The sequence below is a fragment of the Maylandia zebra genome, linkage group LG19 (assembly GCF_041146795.1).
Source record: "Maylandia zebra isolate NMK-2024a linkage group LG19, Mzebra_GT3a, whole genome shotgun sequence".
Taxonomy (NCBI): Eukaryota; Metazoa; Chordata; class Actinopteri; order Cichliformes; family Cichlidae; genus Maylandia; species Maylandia zebra.
This window is the reverse complement of record NC_135185.1, coordinates 11,778,077-11,792,285: the sequence shown is the minus strand read 5'-3', so window position 1 is coordinate 11,792,285 and position 14,209 is coordinate 11,778,077.

Genomic DNA, 14,209 nt, shown 5'->3' with positions numbered 1-14,209 from the left:
CGTCTCTTACACCCCAGGCCCTAAACACAGTACGCCGACTATAACGACACTCCTGGTGTGATGGGTGCCCCGCAGCACACCTCCGACTACCATATTTGTTCTTATATCCGAGGCTACCGAGAACACAGCCCGAGAAACATGCTGACTATCAATTTTATGTGGAAATACAGACGGGAAATGACTGCATTTGGATACGGCTCCTGTAGGTAATTTGCTGCGAAAACATTACAACAGGCTTTATTAGAGTTTGCGTTTCTCAAATTTGGATGTTTCCAGCTTGGTTTATGGGTAACCGGGAAAACGGCTGCTGCCGAGTGACATTTCTGCCACTCCGTCCATGTTCCGTCATTTAGAAGTAATGGCCGTGACCACTGCCTCCGTGTTTACATAGGAGTGGGCTCCCAGCACACAGCCTGTGACAAATTATAAAAGCCGGGCCTCTGTAGCCGGCCTGCATTTCATTAAACTTTAACTTCTCTTATCTGCAGCGACAGAGGATGGAATAATAAAGGCTGACAGGTATCTAAAGATGTATGTTTGGACTAGGGGACAGGAACAGCATGAGAGCCTTAGCCAGCTTTGTCACCAACGAAGGGACATATGTTGCGGGCTATAAAAACTGAAGGCAGATGTTGCTGTTTTACTGAAGCTGGGAGAAGTTGTAGACGCGGATGGTGCTTTGCACATATGTCCACCATGAATAGCTGTCTGCTTCCCGACCAGTGTTTCTGGCTGCTCGCGACACAAAAAAGAAAGAAAACAATTCCAGGTGTATTTTTTATCTGCTCAAACACAGTGAAAATATAGCATTCAGTAAAAACCAAAAAAAAAAAAAAGCCTTATCTGTTGCAGCCCCTCATTTAATATTTTATCTCTTGTTTTTGTTTGTTTTAGCAAAAATGTGTAACCAGAGGGAATATATGTGCAATATAAAGGGCAAAGTTCACATCAGGGAAAACCTGACATATCTAAACATCTAGAGATAGCAAAACTGCACAAATTTTATATAACAGCTATGCACTCATACAGGACTCATTTTGGAGAAAAGATGAACATACATTTAAAAAAATGACTGATTTAAAGATGTTTTTGACTACGCTGAATGAACGAGTCGAGGTGTGCTGTCAGTCATTATTAGCGAAAACAACGCGCCTCAGCCTTGCTTGTCTCTCTCTGGTTGTGTTTTTTCCCCACGCTCAGGCCTCTCTCAAATCCACTCTACACAAAAAGACCCCTCAGAAAAGAAACTTGGATCTCAGGCGTAAGTTGGATGAGGTTTATATCTCAAAAGGACAATGTGGCAAGGCCAACATTAAACCATGTTAAGATCTTCTGAGAGAAGCAGTTGATTGATTCCATAGAACCTTGTTCATCAAGGCCACCAGGTCTGAACCAAAGATATTTGGAATGTGAGGAAGAAAGAGGTAGTTACGGCAACAAAAAGCCGCTGAAGCGGCCTTTGTAAGTATCTGAAAGGACCTATCTGCAGCCTTCTAGGCTCTCCCGTTGAGCAGACGAAAGACTACCGCGTAAATAAAAGCCAAGGGTGAGCTCACAACTTTGCCCGCATGAATAAAAATGGCCACAATAACATTACAGATGCATACACAAATAAAGCCAGCCATTCATTTCCTTGTAATACTCGGCAGGCATTTTCTCTTTTATTCAGAGCTGCAGAAGTATACCGATTTCTTGCAGTTCAATTCATAATAAAAATATAAATTCATTTTCTCTCTCAAATTTGGTGTGTTAATGCTTTTTTCTCACCCTGTAATATCCAGTTTCAAGACTGACAAGGCTGTGCCGCCAATTTCGAGATTTTTTTTTTTTTTTAAACTCTCCATGAAAGGTTGTTTGTTTTGTGTGTGTGTGTGTGTTGATAGACAGCTGTGCAAATGCTGTGATAAGGTCAGAAATGGCCTTCCCTGTGGGTGGTGGTGGAGAGTATCCGCCAGCCTGAGGAGTGGACTAGGTGGCTGAGATAGCCTCCTCCTGCAGGCGAGTAGGTCTGGAGTGCTGCTGCTGCTCTCTCCCCCCAGCAGCCATGTCCTGCTGGAGTGAGCCCCTTCACCACAGCTTTGTCTGGGAAGAGAGTAGCCGAAAGGGCCCTCTGACACTGGACAAGACCCCTCAATATACAAGCGCCACCTCCACAGCCTCGTAAGCAATCTTGACTGCAAGCTCGCGCACACAGCACTAAGTCAGCATGCGCACGCACGTGTTTATCTGCTGTTTCGTTTGTGCGATTTTAGGTTTAACAGAGTGCCAAACTAAAACACAAACACGAGGCAGAGGCAAGAGCAGACCGCCACCTGCCCCGTTCGCGGCCTATCAAGCTTTCAATGTCCATTTCCAAGAAGAAAACCTCTGCATTCACTGCAAACCAGGGAAGAGAAAAGAAGCGAGATAGACTTGTATACTGCAGAGTAAGTTTTAAATAGTTCTTTATCTACAGTGGTTTTTTTGACTGTGTCCATGGAGGAAATAGAGATGTAATCAATAATGGACAGCCTTGAAAATGGCTGTAAACAGATGGCCTATTGAAAAGAAGCATGTTTTCACCTTCTTCCCTCCTATATTTGTGTTTTCTAATTTACAATCAAAAAAAGGAAGAAGTTTTCTCCATCGCCGAGCTTTTGCCCGCATTTGTTCCTGAAAAGAGATTGCAAAATCTTCTATTCAATACCAGCGCACAATTGTCTTTCACGTTATCATAAATAATAAGCCACCTCCGCTCGTCTCTCAGCAGACATTTTCCCCACAGATAACTCACACCATGTGTCACAAGGCGTGACAAAGCCCACCGTGTGACATATGTAGACAAACGGAGAGAGAAAAAAAAGAATGAAGGAGGAGCGTGAAAGAGGAATGCAGTATAATGTATAGTGGTTTTGTCCAGGTAACCGTTGGCTTAAATGCAGCTGTGACACATTTGAAATTGGCCCTGGCCTGCCCACAAAGCCGGAAAGAGGCGCTGCAAGCACTAGCCAATCCATACTCTCCAGACACCTGCTCGGCTTGGAGAATCCTCAGATATTGACCTTCAATTCAGCCGGTATTCAGAGTTGATGAAAAGAGATAAGCACTCTAATCTGTCCGCCGTCTTCGCGCTCCCATCTATCGACTAACTGACACAGACTTATTTTAGCACTGCCTGCACGCTGACGCCACATGCCAGTGTGATACATAAACCTAATAGATGTTTATTTGAAAAAGCCTAATATGAAAATTGCTTCTAAAGACACATGAATCAATTTTCAAAACCAAACATAATTGGATATTCTGAGGCACTTATTAAATGTGAATTGGTCCGGGTCTTCTCGTCTGTCAGAGAAGTCTCTCCCTCCTCTTTGCTGTGTTTCCTTTTGTGACATGTTATTATGCTCCGTCTCCCTCGGTCAGTTGCCTGCCACGGGGGAAAAGCCTTTAAAATCTCAACGGACGAGTGTTAAACCAATGAGTGCATACGACGCCTGAGCTCTAATGGGCACGCGTGTTTGCGTGCACAACTACATTTACGCGTTCTTATGTTCCGGTAGGTCCTTTTGTTACCCCTCCCGACGACACCCTACATTTTCACATGACAGTTGTAGGCTGGATGTTAGAGCCACTTGACAACGAGTAGAGGAGTAGGAGGAAGTGCTTACTGAGATCCTTTGTAGAGGACAGCGATGCCTACATGCTGGCGGTGTCACAAACCGGCCACGAAGGCGACCGCGCGGACAGAGGCGCGCGTTAATCGAAATGTGCAAAGATTACTGGAAAGATTCACGCACACCCGACTACACATGGCCACGCATCCCATATCAGAGAGCCATCCGGTCATTTTCATATTCATATTTACATGTATATGAGAGTCGGCGCATCCCAGGAATACAGATCTATTTAAATTTGGAATCCGTAAATACCCACCTCCGGAGAGCCAGGAGAGGCGGAGAGAGGGGAGGAAGAGGCCAGTATATTTATTTGAGTGACATTGTCTAAATTGAAGTTTGACACTCTTCACCACTCTAACCTTTATGCAAATGTGAAAACATCTATATGTGATGGACAGAATTCAATTAACTGAGATGACAGAAAATAATCTAGTGAACTGAATACATCATGCAGTTGAAAGGTAACATAATCATCCCGGTAGGAAAGGGTTGGAGGGTGGGTGGGGGTGTCGGCGCCAGAGAGACAGAGAGAGAAAGAGAAGGAGAGAGAGGGGGTGGAGGAATGGGAGGGAGGGCGCAGAGGAAGTAGAAGATAGAGCCCATTTCTCCGTCGTCTTATCGAATGGCACAAGCTCTATTTCTCCAAAGCGGAGTCTTCAGTCCACTAAACTCTTGATCTCAAATGAGAGACCCTGGAACACTGTTGCTAAGCAATTAGGGGGGCTTATTGAGCCGCTGATTCTCGCCGCTCAGTGTCCATCATTACAATTTCTCCTCACCTCATAGACTTCCATACTGATGAACAGCAGCCAGCGCCCAGTGGCCGCACACGAGAAAATGGGCTCCTCCGGCAAGGCTGCAAATTACACCGCCTGCACGCCACCGCCCTCATTTCACCCGATACTGCCCCAAAACAACTGTTGCTGCCTGGACCCCGGAGGTGTGTTTGGTTGAGAAAGAGTGAGAGAAAACGCAATCTGCAAGCACAGAGTGCTTCCTTTTCACTCCTATTCCACATTAAAAACCCAAAAATCACACGTCTAAAATGATTGAAATCGCATCAGAATTTGCATGGATAGCTCACATAAACAACCCATATTATCTAACAATTAGCTCTCACAATAGAAATCAGTGCAGTGAGCAAGCAGAGGGAGGGAGTAAGCAAAGAAACCGCCAGCACTTTGGCGAGCTGTCGGCCAGATGGGGGCACCCTTAACCAAGTTATGAGAAATCATGCTACATTAGAGGGGGCAGATTGCCACAGTAAAACAAGCATGTGCAGAGGACCGGGGATGTTTGTGGCTGTACTTCAAACTATTCACAACAACATATGGGATGCCACAATGAGCACCTACACATATTTAACTCAAGAGGAAACGTTGTCCAAAAAAACTCAACGTGCCATCAATTCAGAATCCCGTTTCTTCTCTAAGTTTTTATAATAGTATGCTAATATGCACCAAAACACATTTTCAGTGTATTTTCTCTGTGGTGGTGTGCCGAGTGACGACACTAGGTGGCTCTGTGCACTGCTCGTGGTCCTGAAGAGCCTCTCGGTTATACTGGATTGCTTCTGTGTTTGCATGCTGCTTATTTTTACAAAAGCTTGTGTCCTCACATAAATTTGAAATGAACTGGAACAAAAAATACACAGTGATTATGTGCTGTCTAGAGTACAGTGCATTTATTCATTTCAGTAAATAACAATGTAGCGGTGAGACAGGAAGCGTGCAAGTTGAAAATCTCAGATAAATACAAATTTCCATCTTTTACACGTGTCTAGAAAGCCGCACCACAAACTGCCGCCGTAATGGATGGTTAAGTGACTCCTCACCAGATCTCTTACATATAATATAAGTTCCATTAGCCCGGAAATGGCTACTGTATGGCATTTAATTAAATATAGCCTTTCAAAGAAACCCACGGCAAGCAATTTAGAGTGTGGTAATATTTGAAGCTTGTGTGAGGTTACTAGTGCTTTTAACTACTGCACCCACTGCACTGACTGTTAATTAACATATTTAGAATGAAGTAGATTTGCCATGCACTAATCATTCTCTAATTCACTAAGAACTGTAGCCTTTCAAACACTGGACAGCAATCAGTGTGCCCGGCCTAAACATTACATAATCTGTAATTATGTTTCCCTGAAAGGAGAAATATATAAATAAGGGTTTGTGAATTAGCAGAAGCCCGTTGATGTGATTGGTTAATGGATGCCTTTAGGTGTTGTGAAGTCTAGGTCTGTTTGCCATAAAGCGAAATACACTTTGTGACCTAAAATAGACACATTCACGAGGATGTTAGAGAGGGAGAGTCAGAAGACGGCGAGTGCTCTCAAGTGCTTTCAGCTAGTCTCAATACTTCCTGGAATGATTTATTAACCGCATGCAAACTGCGATCTCCATATGGACTAATAAGGAACGCATGAGAAATATCTGAGAAATATCACTGATGCAGCACTAGAACCACCTCACCCTGTATGGTGCAAGGGGTGGGCCTGTCCCAGAGGCACCGGTGCACAATGGGTAATGTTTTGACTCCTCAGGTATAATGAGTGAGCTGTGGCTCAGCTGCTGAGAGAGAGAGTGGCAGCACTCCAGCTCTGACCCCCTTCTAATCCCGGGAAACCCATCCTGGGCCGACTGCTGCCTCGCTTGCAGCTTTAGGGTTTGAGGAGCGAATTGACAAGACTGTTGCTGCTCGGTCTCAGAGAGGACCAGGAGATTCCATGTACCTGTGCCCATTAGCAGTTTAAACATCGGCCTTACTCTTGACTGTCCTACACAGCTATCATTCTCTCGTCTCTCACAGCTCTTATGGGATCACTAAGAATAAATGAGATCTTTGCTAACAGATTTCATTTTACAGTTAAAACAAGCCCCCTTGGTTTGTTACATGCAATCTTTACCCAGCATATAAAGCTGCACAACAGCAGAAAGATTTAGCCCTTTTTATCTCTCAGCATTTCTCATCTGTGGCAGAATTAGCCATGCAAACCGAGGCTGTGAAATCAGAAAATGTAAAGTCAAACTTCACAGCAGGAAGGCAATCAGCGTATGTTTTGCTCATGACCTGGGCAGACAAAAGCTAAAGCAAAGCTGCTCGGCATTATTAATTATTTGTGCAGAAGTAGTTAGTTGTTATCAAGACTTTGGTGACATGAAACTTAGGTGCTGTGAGGATCAAACGTGCACATATTCTGATTGAAAAAGGACCAATAAGCAGAAAACTTTCTGGGGGCTGAGATTTATGTATTTTTTAACATCGCATTACTTCCATCCCCGAGGCCTGCGGTTCCATCACATACACATTAGGGGAAGATCACACAGCATGCAGGCAGGCCTCTGCTGTACTGGCTGTTGTCAGGTGACTCTCTCTGCAGCTTCGGCGGCGGCAGATCCCAGCAGGGGACATTGCTGATTGCTGACCACGCACACAACAATATCGCCTGTGAACCCATTGCTCTGTGGCCGCCCCGGCTTTGATGCGACATCTAATTGGCCGAGATGAACTGTTGCTGTGGCAGCTTGAGACCCGGCTTCACTGTAAGCCAGTCCACACAGTCGCTGTCTGCATTTAATTAGGTCCCCTCTGCCTCTTGTGTGTGTGCGGACTGCATGTGTACGTGCGCAAAGTATATCGATATGTACATCTGACTTTGTGTTTTCAACCCCTTCTCTGCATCTGTGTGTACATGCACTTGTTTGTAGCATTAAAAAATATCAATTTACTATTTGCTGTCACCAAGCAGACAGGTGCAATTGTGATTTCACAACAAAAGGAGGTGCATCCTTTTAGAGCCTGATGTGATTACTGTATGGAAGATTTAGGATGGAGAGGTTTGGGGCTTTATCGCCTGGTGGTTTGTTTTCTCAGTTATTAACGTAGCTTGCAGTACTAGTGATCGGGTTGGACATTGACAGGGTGCAGTCGAGCAGAAGAAAGAGTGAAGGGTGTCATAGCGGTTTGTTTTCACAGACCCTTCACTTCTCAGCGTTTGGTGATGGGTCTGGAGCCTGTTGTCACCACAGAGAGGCTGTGTGTGAGTGGCGCTTTGTTTAACTTCCTCTCAGTGCTGGAGAAACCAGCAGGGCCTGGTAATGAGTCTGCAAACAGGACTCACGAGGAAAAGAAGCACGTTCCTCTTTGCTAATTGCACAGCGAGAAAGCAACGTGTTACGTAGTTTAGCACAAGACGTTTATGGCCGTGTGCTGCGATTTATCGTGAAAAATTACGAGAGCACGTAAAGCGCTTATACCTAACAGCTAGAAATTCGTGTTACACACCGGCAGACATTTTCATGTTAAAAACAAGGGCAATTTCAGAAAGTGAGTTGCTTTGTTTATTTGCATAAAATTGAAGAAAAAACACAAAGTATCATGAGTCTCAGCTTGTGCTAAACTCACCAGTGCACAATAACTGATTATGGCAAATTACTATCCCTGTACGAGCTCCCGAGAATCTGCTCTCCGTGCTGTATGCAGCCCTGAAGCAGGGGAAGAGAAATTGTTCCACCCAAGTACCATAAAAACAGATTGGAAGCTCGGCACTGTGAATTAGCTGCACAGGAAGCCCCCTAAACCCCCTGTTTTATTCATGAGCATGAAGGCTATCGGAGTCTAAGAAACCCCTGTGGTTTTGCCCGCCACATCAAGGTTGCATGCCGCGTCCATGGAAGGTTGCATTTTATTTTTTTTTAAACATGCCACGCTGACGCCACAGTAAAAAGCATTAGAGATTAACTGCTGCTGTCATTTGAAAGTATATAAACACGCGCTCCACTCTTCAGTCTAATGCATAAAGCCGCGCTGAAAGATTTTAATGAGCAAACTTTCATTCAACTCATGAAATCCTGCTCAAAATGTCCCCAAGTTACATTTTGGGCTTCACAGCTTTGTTTGGGCAACAAGGAGAAAACGAAGTGAAGGAGGGGAGTGGAGAAACTTTGCGCAACTGTTGAGGAAATGCATTGTTGCTGGTAATCCTTTGGAAATTGAAACAGGGAGAGGCGGTGGCTCCCAGGGGAGACTGATACAGTGGACACACATACAGTACGGTACCAAAGCACGACGGAGCCTGAGGAGGTGGAGGCAGCCATAGGGGCTACGCTGAATTGGGGCCAAGCGAAAGGAAGGTGAATAGGCCACATCTGCCAAAACTGCAGAGGAGGGTGTGAGGGGAAAAAAAGGAACTTGTTCAACTTAGCAGTGCCTCATGCAGACTAGTTTAGCATGTAATTATGACAATACTTGAATCCCCACTTCAGTTTAATGTGATGGCACAAACAGAACCTAAAAATATGACAACATGCACACATGCATTCAAATTCACAATAAGGCGGTCGCTATAATAAATCCATGGCTGTTTGTGACTTTATTTTGAAAAACAGACAGGAAGGCTATGTAAACAGAATACACTTATACATTATATCTAAGCGATGTTTACACCCACATGCTTGTCACAAATAAGGTTCTCTAGCCAGACTGCAAAGCCTGAAAAACAGGATTTTAAATTGCCTTTAACAAGCACAGAATCAGATGTAAACAACTTGCTTTAGCAATGAGCGGGGAATTAATTTGTCTATTATGCTAATGAACAAGCAATAATAAAGAAGTTGCTACTATGACAAGAAGAACCCAGCGGAAGGCCATTTATGGCATTTCCTTTTTGAAATCTCCTCGAAACCTATTAGATGTTTCTCACAGCGTCAGGCCAGAGTATATGTAAAATTCAGAGCCATGTGTCCTTGTTTACTTGGTTTGTCAGGGCGCCAGCATTTCCTAATTGTCCTCTCTGAATTTAGCAACTTGGTCTCTTGTCATTACGGTGGCACTGAAGTCCTAATGAGTGGAATTGTTATCTGAAAGATGGCCCCCTTTTTCCCTGCTGCGAAAGCACATTAGATCCAGACAGCTCATTTCCATTCCCCCTGTCATCTCTCTAGAAATGACGTGCAGTGCTTGAAACTGTTTATTTCCAAATTCAGACCTCCTCCGCGGCAGCCATCGGCTTCAATTACCAGTTTTTCCTGAGCAGAGCCATCAGGCAGCCTGACACTGAGGTCCAACCTAATTCCCACCTTCTCCAAAGTCAAGAGCATAATGTGCAGATAAAAAAGGTGGAAAATAGCCTGCCGCTCATTAGCATGCAGCGCCTGTCTGTTCATTTGCTTGCTGCGAATGAAAGTTCTGACACTCAGCGCCTTGTGCAATACGAGAATAGTCCTCTTCAGACTGCCTCGTGTCCTTACTGCCACGGAAAGGTCATCGCAGAGGTCTGCGCTCGCCAACCTGGCTGACTGCTCTTCACTGGCCCACCTGGGAGAGGGGTTAGCTGGGGGTATTGATTCAGGGAGAACCTCATTACCTGCTGAATCAACATATTATTGCCATGTTTCACCCAGCCGATTGTTTACAAGTGTCTTTAGTGCGGGCAAAAGCCTGCTCTGGTGGGCCATGACCGCATTCATTAGTCCCTGACCCTGGTGATTATGTGTTATCTGATACGCTGCTGTCTGGCTTGGCCGCATGAGCAGGGCCACTGGCCTGCATTGGCCTGGGCCCATTACAACCCCTCTCTTTTTCCACTCTCTGCTATTCTCTCCCCCTCCATCCCTCTTTCCCTCTGTCTGTGCTCCCTATGAATGTATCCATTAGCCTGGCGATGTGTAAATTGTTTTCACCTGCACCACGGGCAGATGGGGAGCAGTGTCTCTGTCGTGCTTTCCTATGCATGAGCTTTCTAATCAGAGAAAGGCGATTCCCTTGTTTCTTCCCAGAACAAGGTGCGCTTACGTGAGCGTGCACACATACATTACATACACACAGCACCGCAGCCGTGTGCTCGCACTCACAATTTGCAATCAATATGCATGCTGTGTAGTGGGGATATTGGTGCAGTGGTAGCGGTGACAGGGTTCATTACAGGAGCTCACCTTACAACACTGTGATGGCTTAATACTGAGGAGAGGGCCTGGGCCCTGGGCTGATCCTTGCTGCTGCCATTCCCAATTTCAGGTTGAATTGAAGGATAATTTGACCTGGAAGACTAAACCCACACAAGCGCAATGACTTCCAATTGCAGTGTCAACTGAGTGTGACCTACAGAACTGACAGGAGAGGATGTCCCTCACGCAAACAAATAAAGCATTTTCTAATGCCTTAATGTGGATGTGACATGTGCCCCGTGGGCCTCTCCAGGAGGATTGGGTCAAATGGGCCATCCAGGACTGGATTGGCTCTTCGGGTATAGGGAAGAGGCGCTCATTTACTCAACTGTCTCTTCTCAGGTCTACTGTTCCTTCAATGAAAAAGTTACCGATCATATTAAAAAACAACTGCTTCTTGTGAAACAGTGGCAACATCCTTTCAAGCAGAACATTTTTAAGAAAGATCAGTGTTTCTGCACTTAAGCTGCATAACATGAAAAATGATCTTCCAAATGCTTTAAAGATAATAAACCCTGTTTTGGAATATAAACTGAATAACAGAAACTATGCCAAACAGAACTAATAACATAAATGTTGAAGTACAAACGAGGTGTTTGAAGAGGTTTCAGAACCTTTTCTGAGCCTTGCAGGGGAATACCTATAATCAGTGTAATCAATTCAAAACCTCAGTAAGCATGACACAAACAGTGAGACAAGACAAGCTATCTGGTTTTATTCACCACTCAGCAGCTGGTTCACTAGCACCAAACCTAAGCTAGCAAACATGGGGCAAAAGAGGGCACTGTTGTAACAAGGCAAGGCATCAGCATTACCAACCAGCACAACGACATAATAGCAAACATCAAGTCCTGACTGTCAGCCATCTGACCTAAACAGCCCAGCCCACATGAATCTCTTCATCTGATAACCACACACACACTGCCCCCGCTTGCCGCCGTGTGCCACACCGCTGCTCCTATCAGCTGTCGGTCAAACTCTAGACTCAAAGACTCTTGTCAAACTGTGAGATGATCCTCTCCTTCCTGTCTCTGTCGCCCCCAGTGACTGCAAACATGTGAAAATGACAGACAAGAGTCTGGGTGACACTGGTAGAGGACGCCCAAGAAAAAGAATAAAAGTATAAACAACACGGAGAATGAATCCACTCTGCAAAATACAACATCACAAGGCCTACATGTGCTAACAACAACAAGCCACTGTCATTAGAGCTTGGAGTCTTTGTTCAAAACCACAATGAAGCATTGTGCTCTCAGACAGCACTCGAGACTGCCCTGATGTTTATTCAGATAACCACCAAGTGGAGCAACGTGGTGAATCTGATCTCCTCGCTAAAACTCAGTAACAGAATAGACAATATCCACAGAGCCGAAAAAAGAAAAAGTTTAAAGCAAGAACTCAACATGTGAAAAAAGTTGCACAATGTATTAACGCGGCTTAGCGCACCCTCTTAGCGTTCAATTTCTTCTCAAGTTGCAACCGAAAAGGTAAGCATTGGAAACTAGTTCCCCTCCATCCCATTCCATTTTGTCAGCTTTCTTTTCCATGAAATTATAAAAGGGATTTGTTGCAGCTTTTCATCCACTTGATAGCACTTAACTAATTGCTGTCCTCTCATAGACAAAAACGTACTTGCAAAATATCGACACACAAATAAACTGCACGCGGGCACACGCACAACACATAAAGATCTGTCTGTGATATTTTGTATCCTTTTCAAATTTAATCAGGCCTGATTTTGAACAGATACTACTAATATCATCCTCCGGACACGTTTAGTCTTTTTAATATACCTTTGTGAAAATAAAACTATACCTGTGCCAACCACAAGAGCCTGCTTTTTGAAATGATTATAAAAACCCGGTCAAATCTCTTTCACTGCTGGTATCAGCCAATTATAGAAACAAGTGACCATTGAATTAACACGTGGAACTTGAAAGCTTTTGCACTCTGGTGCAGAATGCTCTCTGGAAAAAAATATGTCAGACCTTAATTTGTAATTTCACAGGGAGTCAGCTGAGTTGTGGGCTTTTGCAGAACGGAGGCACTGCACATGTTCAAATGTGCTGATCAATGTCACAGTTCTTTCTGAATATTTTTAAATGCTACCCGCACAGAGCTGTGAATGAATAACAAATGTTCCGACAAAGTTCATTTTAAACTTGCCACAATAGGAAACTTCAGTGGATTTTTTTTTGCCGCAGATGAGAGTTGAGGATTTGCATTAACCCCAAACACTGCTTCAGTATCTAAGTGATAGTGAAAGGAGTGAAGGGAGAGCCATTAAAACCAGAGCTGTGGAAGAACAGCCACAAAAGACAGATAAACCCAACACCACAGAGAGGTGAGCCAACTGTCTTGCACAAGGAAAGGAAAAAGGGGAGGGAATGGAGAAGATAATTTAGCATTTGTGTAAGCTGTTTATCAAATTATTAACTGCACAGATGTTTCTGACTAGCTGGGGGGGCTGAACATGGGCTCTGCCAGGCAGGGGGAACAAAGGTCTGAAGGATTCGACGGAGATGTGCACTGAATATCAATTTAATTTACTTGCTGTTAATTCTCATGCAAATTGTGACCTCTGTTAGGGCATATCAATGGCCATACAGATTGTATGTTTGCACAGGAGCAACAGAGAAAGCCAGTGTGGAGACACTGTATAAAACTACAAAGAGTAAAAGTAAACTATATTTTCTCGGACCCTTCATGCAGTAAGATTTGAAAAATGGCACCTTTTTGTTTACATTGATAAGCACTTGTTAAAACTATTACTACTTTATCAAAATAATGGTTTTATTGTTGCAGCATTTTGGACTATATACTTTTTTCCTAACTAGGAAATAAGTATACTGTGGATAATTCACTGTAAAGCTAATGTTGTTTAAGAGATATGTGGAAAGGAATGCATTATAGATGAGAAAACGGGAAATCTGAATTTATTCAGTGCACCTGTTATTTCATAACTCACCTGGATGAATTAAGTAAAAAGTTCAGTTCAGAGTTTTCACATCAATTTGGTGTGCGATCTAACACGGGGGCCTAGTATATCTGGATATTACAAAGATATTAAACAGTGGTCGCAAATGTAGTCTGCATTGGGAGGCCACAATCTGCTGAAAATAATCACAAATGCATGTATGACATCCAACAAAGACTGATCACAGGCATCAACCTTGGCTGAGCTCAGCTGGAACGGCAGTGCTGCAAGTCTCATTTTCTTCATCACCTCCAAAGCACTGCCTTCCAGCTCTCCACGGCACAAACAAAAAGCCTGGCAACAATATCAATTATACATGCAGGAGGCAAACAAGGGGATTTATTTCACAACAAATAGCCTCATAGAGAGATACTGAATGGGGTAGATTAGCATTAGAAAAGAACAACAAAACTCCCCAGTTCAACAGATAAAGAGCAGTTTGATGGGACTGGAATTGGGGAAATTGGCTGATTAGGGTGTGCATTTGAAGGAGCAGTCAATTTCAGTATCCCAGCAAGGACATGTAGTGCTGTCGCTTTGAGAAAATGACTCAGTCAAAACATGACATTCTGAGAAATGTCAGCGATGAACCTTGATAATGCAAGACAACATCTGGGGATGATGCA